Source organism: Agelaius phoeniceus, chromosome 2, assembly GCF_051311805.1.
Source record: "Agelaius phoeniceus isolate bAgePho1 chromosome 2, bAgePho1.hap1, whole genome shotgun sequence".
NCBI lineage: Eukaryota > Metazoa > Chordata > Aves > Passeriformes > Icteridae > Agelaius > Agelaius phoeniceus.
The window spans coordinates 62,854,652-62,863,406 of NC_135266.1; the positions used below are offsets into that span (position 1 = coordinate 62,854,652).

At 44.9% G+C, this 8,755-nt stretch overlaps 1 protein-coding gene across 1 annotated transcript in view; it reads right to left on the reverse strand.

Moving 5' to 3' along the window:
* The window catches only part of LCP1 (lymphocyte cytosolic protein 1), a 50,936-nt gene extending 44,152 nt beyond the window's left edge, over nucleotides 1-6,784 (reverse strand). Inside the window, exon 1 of the mRNA XM_077173688.1 lies at nucleotides 6,671-6,784. The gene's annotated coding sequence lies outside the window, so the exon portion shown is untranslated. The remainder of the gene's footprint in view (nucleotides 1-6,670) is intronic.
* Nucleotides 6,785-8,755: the final 1,971 nt, after the last annotated feature.

Genomic DNA, 8,755 nt, shown 5'->3' on the forward strand with positions numbered 1-8,755 from the left:
ACAGCCCTCATCTAAGGGCTGCTTTTGAATTTGCTTGAAAAGTTGATTTCTCATCTAAGTGTGTAGCATTCACACAAAATTACTGGAGCTCATTGGCATATCACAATATTAAGACTGCACTGCCTTTTTAACTGAATGAATGCCCAAAATGAAAAGAAGTCAGGAGAAGGATGCTATTTGTTTTAAAAAGTGTGATTCATATTAACAAATATTTTGATTCCTTCTGATAGTAGAAACCAGAAGTAAAAAGTGTCATCTATCCTGTAACTTACAGGAGACTGAAGGTAGGTCTAAGGGATCTCTGTAAGGACATTTTCTCTCTCTAATTGACTATAAATCTCTTCCTCATTTTCTGGGAAGTATCTCTCCTTTGGTATCTCTTTTATGACCTAGCAATCTCTCTGAGGCAAACAGGCAATGTAAGAACTGTGTTTGCAATATAAGAATAAAGAAACTGATAACTGCCTCATCATGTAAAGCACTTACCATTATCAAGAAGCAAACTGTGCAAAATAGTATTTTTCTCTTGCAGGAATTTTTAAATTATTTGTCCCAAATGCCCTGTGCATACTGACACCTCAATACAACCCAAACCCCAGGCTTCCTACTGACACACACATTCAAAGACAATTTCTTTTTAAAAGTAAAAGCTTTTTAAAGGTTGATGATGGTTATGAGACACATTCTTTCACGAGCATGGGAGACCTTCAGTGAGCATCACCCTCTCCTCATTAGGAAGGGAGCAGCATGGTGATTCTTTTTCTGCCTCATTTCGCCCTGCCATCATCTGTCCATGTGATTCCATGTTATTACTGCAACACTCCTAGGCAGCAGATGCTCCCAGGATTATCCATTGATGGCACCTCAGGTATGCCCCCCATCCCCTACAGGTACAGGGGAGCCTGTCCCCACAGTCAGAGATGGCTTCTTTGGAGGGACAACCCCACCAGACACCTGGACAAGGCATTTGGCTTTGGGTACCTGCTGAGTGGGACACTTTCCTCTGATTCTTGCTCTTTTTGGCAAGAGGAGCCAGGAGTTTTTCTGCCTAGCCTCACAGCAGAGCACTCAGTGAGGACTCCTCCTGATGAGCTGGGTCCAAGTTAAGAGCTATTAGGGGAAACTAGTTGTTTTGGTTTTTTTTAAGAACACATAAACGACTTCATTTTAATTCTTAGGGTAAAAAAAAAATGAACTGATGCTGCTGCTCATTGCATGTCCCTGCTCACACTTCCTGTGTTAATCACAGTTCTGACTTTGCTCATTAGAGCCAAGCTGACCTAGTCACTAACATGCAAATGACCTCACTTGTGACTGCAAAATGTAACCCAAGCTATTTCCACTTATGCTGTGCTCCTTTGCTGTTTTCTCTAACCCTGGCTGAACTGAGATTCTAGAATGCCTGGATGTCTTAAACCAGTTAATCTGAAATCTAAGTTCTCCTTTGAAACCTCTGACCTGGATAGACGTGAAGAAATGGAAGAGTGAACTCATGACACCCACCTGTACAAAAAGACAGCTCACGTATGGGGAGGGCAAGGAGAGAAAAAAATCATCCCATTACAGAATGTCATGCCAACAAGGACTGTACAGGAAACAACAGGGCAAAAATGCTAGAAGAGTTTGCTGATGCTTAATAGAGATGTTTCTGAATTTAAAAGTTGGGTAAAAGATGTTTAGTTTATTGAGACATTTTGACTTATAACATAAATTGTTTAGTTTTTTGTAAATGTAAAGAAGAATTTCTCTGAAATTCATTGAAATCTCGTCTTTGGAGTTCTTCCAATAAGCAAAAGAAAAATTACATTGACAACTTCCTAAAATCAATCATTCAGGACCTTTTCTTTATAAAAATCAGAGAATGTTCTCATGTTTCTTCACAAAATCATGAAACATAGAAGTTGCTTCTAAGATACTATTTTAAGGTATGTTTTCAGTGATTCAACTTGAAACTTCTGCTTAAGAGCAGACACTGGGTTTTGTTTCCTTGCTACCTAAAATGATGACCATATAAAACTATTAAAACAACAACAAAAAAAAAGGCAGTAACTGGCTTCTTTTTCAGTTTTTTTTCCTGCTCAGTTCCTCTTTTACCCAGCACACTGGCTCCCTTTTACTACTACACACAAGAAAATGAAACTTTTTGGGGTTTTTTATCTGCCCTGAGAGGGATAGGCAATTCAATTCAAACTAGGCAAGGAGCATTTGTAAAAAGTCAACAAAACTGCTTTCATTTCAAGGTTAGGCAACAGAACAGCACGGTGTCAGGAACTATAATGAGGAAAGAAATTCCACTGTTATTAAAAATATGGCTATTTCTGTCTAGAGGAACAAACACATTTTGTAAAGTACTCAGGTCTTGGAAACAAATATTTTTACCACTGCATTTATAGTGCTTTATCTTTGGGAAAATCAATTCAGAATGACAGTGACCTCCTTTTCCAAAAGCTTTTGGACTTACTGATTAAAATGTGATGTAAATGTTAAATGTGCTGCCACATAATTCTCCCCAAACATTTTGACACTTGAATTTTAACCATGCTTTTCCATCTTGTGGTACAGTTTAAATATGCTGAGAAGAAAAGACTGGGTGTATGTAGGTGGGATGGAAACTTTGGAGTTCATCTACCCAAACCTCATACTCAGTGGGTCACATTAAAATTCAATGCTACAAGGAAGGAAACTTTTCTGATGTAAATGCATGCTTACTTAGCTCATTCCTATGAGTGTTCCCAGTTAAAATGGTCCACTTTCTGCAGGAAAGGGCTTGCAAGAGCAAAATGAGATGTGTTGACCTTCTTCTGAGACTTTCTTTAAAGAAAAAGCCCTGCAAACAACCTCAGTGCCTTCCTGAAACAGCAGTAGTCAAGGGCATACAGTCACAATCTAATAAAGGACCACTACTGCTAAAATGTCACAACAGGAAAGGAAGAGTAAATATTGAAGGGTCAATAATGAAAACCAACAAAGACACATCAATTTTAAACTAGGCAAATACGTTAAATATTGATTCAGAGTAAAACCCTAGGGGGGGAAAAAAAAGTATAAGGATGTTCACAATAGCAACTGATTAAATATGACTAAGATTAAAATACAAATTGGGGTTTATTTAAAATGCTGATTAAGTGGGCTGCTTTCTTCCCATAAGAAGTAAATGGACTAGAGGTCTTCTTGTAAGTGAGAAGGAAATGAATGCACTGCAAACACTCAGACTCACCAGGTTGCAAGGTAAGAGAGAAAGGAAAAGAGGAAGCCTGCAGGCTGCAGATGTGCACATCAGGACTATTCCCCATTCCACTCAGGCTTTAAGGCCTGCATGCAGTGGGACCAACATCAGGGCTCTTGGCTGGGTCAGGGGCTCTGCCTACAGCAGCACAGGGAGAGCCTGATAAAAGTAAAATACTGAGAGAAAAGAAGAATGTTTTCTTTGCAGAGTCCACAATCAATTTAGAAATCCATCCTTTGAGTCCAGCTTGTAATGCTGTTACCAATTTGTGAATCTCCCATTTAAGTGCTCTCTCTGTTGCCAATGCTAAAGGTCAGCAGGAAGACCAGCAGCATGGTCCTAGCTTCTGGGGAAAATTCATTCCATTTTGGTAACCCACACTGTTACAATTGGTACTTATTTCATCCATCCCTCAAAACTGAAACATGGATTCTCTAATAACAAGGAAGAGACTACAGTTTTGGATGAATTATTGTATTTTCCTGAGAAAAACCTGCTGTTTATCTAATAAATAAATAAATAAATAAATCTGATTATTTAGCAGTAGTACAGGTTACACATGTACCTGTGAAGAAACAAAAGACATTTTGCTCTGAGCTTCTCCCTTTGATCTCCAAGCATGTGCTCCCACAAAATCCTGTCCATGTTCCCTGTCACTGCTTCTCTCTCTGAATTTGAATGGATGATCAGAGGGCAAGTGTTTTCTGAGGACTTATTTTTTATCAAGGGCTACCTGAAGTGTGCATTGCACACGGGAAAATTCAGGAATTGCAGGTCTGTCATGGAGATGGGGATGGGCTGTGAGGGAGAAAGCATTAATGGCCAGGAAACCCTGCCTGCCACAGTAGTGTGGTGAAGGAAGTCTCATTTGAGTTTCCTCTTGTTGTCTAACTCAGGAATAATGTGTACAGCAAACTATCTTGCTGGACTGCTACTATTGCTGATCTTCTCATTCCCATTTACTACATCTCACCAATTGTTACAGGAATGCTTTGGAAGCAGCTGATGGCAGCAGCAGCATCCCACCAGTCACCCAAGACAGAGCTCCAGTGGAGATCAATGACAGAGACTGCTGGGGACCAGGCCACAGATCCTCCCCTGTGTCTTGTCACACCAGACGCCTGCTGAGATGGCAGTGCCATCATCCACCTGCTGTCATGGCCCCTGCCATCACTGTGGGAAGGGTCTGCTAGAGAAAGTGGAAAAGGGCTCCTTTTCCACCAGAGAAAACTCACACAAGCCTTTGAGCGAGATGGTGGTTTAAGCACAGCTCTTGTAATTGTCTTTTATGCTGGAACAAAAAAAGACAGGCTTTGATCCTGCAGACAAAGGCCACCTTATTCCTCTCATCTGAAAGGAGAAATAAAACAATCCCACAGCAGCCTGGAAATGTTTGGCCAGAAATCCATATAAGAGCAAAATTTCATCCTCCTTGTTAAATAGAGGATGCAAAAGTTCCTCAGGGAGGGAAGCCTAAGTCACTCTCCTGTATTCAATTCTACATTTACCTGCAAGGAAAGTCTGCAACCCAGTATTTCACTGCCAATGGCAGGAACACATGCAAAATGTTTCATTAGGAGAATTCTGGCACCCTTTGGGTATCCTCCTAGCCTTCCTGAGGCTGCCACCTTCAGTGCATGCAGCTACATCTGACCAGCACACTCCGGAGTGTGCCTGGGCTCCCAGGTTTGGATGCTCACCCCAAGGCAGACATGAATGCTCCTATTCCTCCTCAGAGACAGGGGTGTCAGGGTGGTGACACATGAGGTGTCACCCCAGCCCCAAGCACCGTGCAGGGGAGGGCAGCTCCATGGTGCAGACACAAGCATTGCTACTCCTGCCCAAAAGGACTCACAGCCCAGCAGGGGAGAGCCCCCGGTTCCACATGGCACACAGATAATGGGCTGGATTTGTTTGTGGGGATGTTTTCCTTTCCACCTCGCACCACTAAGCACAAAAGCCAATGATGAAATAAATCACTCGGGCACTGTATCGATCCTGGAATGACAATTACATAAAGAAAAATGTAAATGCTTTGGTGCATTAAATAATTCCTCTCTGGTACCTATTATGAATGTTGCAGCCATGCCTTTAATTTCATTTACGCAGCTTCTTTGGAGGAAAGACATCCAAATTTTCCCGTCAGCCTATTCCACTCACTTTATGCAGTGGAATACGTGCAAAGGAAGGAGAGAAGCAGAGGAAAGAGGGAAATTGATTGCTGCCAGCCTGGTAGGGAAATGCTAACCTTGCAGGCAGGAGACAAACAGCAGAGTCATCTGCAACATGCAAACCAGCTTCTTCATCTCAATAGTGAGGCACAGCAAGTGCCCTTCAGAAATTTTCAAAACTATTACAGATATAAAGGAGTTGTCTTTAGTGGGACCCTGTGGACACAAGTGAATTTAAAAAAGAAATACTAAGATTAAATTTATGAGCCAAGCATTCTTTGAGAGAGAAAACTGTAGTGGGTGGTCAGTGTTCACAGAATACAGAGGCAGACTACCCAGCAGTCCCTAAGAAAATATTTTTAGTTATCAGAGGTGCTAAAACTGCCTCCACTTCAGCATCCCACCCTCACCCCTGCCCTCTCCTGTCTCTCTCTTTGCCCTATCCTGCATTTGTCACTCATTCTCAAAAGACTTTGTACCTAGCTAAAATTTCTATCAGAAGGGACTTGCTTGAATCAGGACTGCGGTGCCGGGCCTATTTCTCAAAGTAATTATGTAGCCGAGATTAATTTGAAAAGGTTTGGCTCAGCTCGACCTGGTTCCCACGAAGCAGCACCAGCTCTACACCTGCTGCCCCATCCAGCACCGTCCGCGGCACCGCCGTGCTGGGGCACGGCGTGGCACCGACAGCACAGCCCCGCTTCCCCCGCTCCCCGGGCACGGCTCCGCACCCCCGCACTCCTGCGGCCCCGCCGGCATCCCGCACCGCTCCCCGCAGCCGGCAGAGCCATCCCGGCATCCCGCACCGCTCCCCGCAGCCGGCAGAGCCATCCCGGCATCCCGCACCGCTCCCCGCAGCCGGCAGAGCCATCCCGGCATCCCGCACCGCTCCCGCAGGGTCTTCCCGACACCCCGCACCGCTCCCCGCAGCCGGTAGGGTCATCCCGGGACTCCCGCACCGCTCCCCGCAGCCGGCAGAGCCATCCGGGGAATTCCGCACCGCTCCCCGCAGCCGGCAGGGTCATCCCGGGACTCCCGCACCGCCCCCCGGTTCCCACCGCGCCGCCCCGAAAGAGCGGTGACTCCGCTCCCGGAGGAGTCCGCGTCATAGCAACTTTAATTTTAATCTTTTCTTGGTGAGCACCGAAGGGGACATACAAATAATAATAATAGCAGCAATAATAACAGTAAAAAAAAATCATAATAATAACAACAACAAGGACCACCATCACCACCTGCTCCATCCAGAACCACGATTACAGAGGATAGTTACCAGCGAGGAGCGGCGCAGCAACAGGCGATGCCGGGCCGGGGGGCGGGCGCGCTCCCGCAGCCGCAGCCCCTCCGCCCGCTCCCACCGGCGCCGCCGCCCGTGCCCCGCCCAGGCCCTGCGGACACGCCCCGGACACGCCCCGGCACCGGGAGCGTCCCCAAGGCCAGCCTGGTGTGTGACCCTGGCAGTCAGCGCGTTGCTTGGTGAAATGCGCTGCTAAAGGGTACCCGTGTAGGTGGTACACAGAGCAGGTGCTTTCTCCTCATCCGTGTTCGCCCGGGTTTGGTACTGTGCAGCAGAAAGTTCCTGGTGCTTGTGCATGGTCAGAGTAGAATACAGCTGTATCCAGGTTCCTCTTGATCCACATATGTTTCCACTTTCTTCAGACCCCAACTTTGCTGTTTTCCCAGAGTAAGGAGCAAACTGGCAGGTTCATGCCAGACACATCCTTCCTTTGCTCCTGCATCCTTCACCACACTCAGTTTCCCCAGTAGCAGTTTTCTGTTCTCCCTCCTGAAGCACCAGTGAGTCTTGGTGGCTCAGCTGCCTGGTGCATTGAACTGAATTGGACCTGCAGTAGTACCTACAGATGAGCTTGTGTGGCACCAAGACCCTGGGTTCAATCCCTGTAAGGGCCCCTTCCAACTCAGAATATGCTGTGATTCTCTTCTGAATGCATTTTGGTTTTTACCTAAAATGCCACCAAATATAATGGTCAGTTTTTATCTCATGACAAAATCATGTTCCCTCTCTGATGTGCTTTTAACCTTTTTGTCTTTAGTAGCTTGAACACCTCTACTCTTCTTCCCTGCCAGAAGCACCGCGCTTTCTTCTCTTCATTGCATTTCCTCCACTCCCCCCACTGAGTCTCCAGTCTTCTTGTCATCAACCTCTTTAACTTCAGATTTCCTCTTGTGTTTTCACCTCCTTCCCCGTCTCTGAGCTGTGCTGTGTACATTCACTTCAGGAATTCCTCCACTCCCCTTCCATCCTAAGCTCTCATTTCTTTTCCAGTCTGTTCTTCCTCCTGGAATTTTGCAGGCAGTGCTGCTCAGGGCATTGATAATTTCTCACCATCCTTGATCTGTCATCCAGTTTCCACAGAGGTTACTTATAAATGAGAGGATGCAAGTTCATTTATCTTTGGATGTGTGCCCTAGTCAGGTGTGCACTCTGTGTTTTGGTTTTTATCAGTGTTGGAAGGAGGCCCAGAGGTTGCCCAGAAGGTTGTGGGGTTTCCATCCTTGCTTACAGATCTGAGTAATCTGCTCAGAGCTTATAGTTCAACCCTGCCGTGAGCAGGAGCTTGGACTAGAGACCTCCTGAGCTATCTTCCAAGCTGAATTACCCCCTGTGCCATATCCGTGTGGCAGATGCCAGAAATGCTATCCTGAAGAGGAAAGGACTGGAATGCTAAGCTCTATCAAGTACAAACATAATTATAGAGTGTTTTGTTCCTGTTCCTCAAATTCAACTTCTTTGGGTCTCTAAGAGGTCTTGTATTGGGGGAGGGAAGAGAGTTATTGTTGTTATTGGGTTGTTTGGTGTTGGTTGGTTTGGGTTTTGTTTTTCAATATTATATATTCTTCCTCCTGTGCTTCCAGTCTATTGCAAGGGCACTGTCCTCAGCCCCTGGTTAACATCAGGAACCATTTTTGTCTCATTGTACCTCATCTTGTTGCAATGTTTGTCCATTTATTCAAACTCAGCAGGGTTATAATTAAACTCCAAGCTTCCTTTTTAAACTTCCCCCATTTCTTCCTTTCCCCAGCTCCTTGTTTATGTGCCATCCAAGCCCAATAGCTAAGTGTCAGGTCTGAACTCATTATTCACTTCGGGACTGTCTTTTTTCTTTTCATCCCAGTATTTGTTTTTCTTTCCACCACAGTTTTCTATGATGCTGCATTTGATTTGAATTAATGTTGTCCACATGCAAAATTGTACTGAAGTCTCAAGTTTATCTATTTTCAAATCAAATTACTGGGGAAAAAAATTGCCTAGAGGTGTCCTTGCTTCTAGGTGTATGTGACAGTTTTCTTAATCTTGGTAAATCTTTCTGTAAGCCATTAGCTTCCTGATGGCACT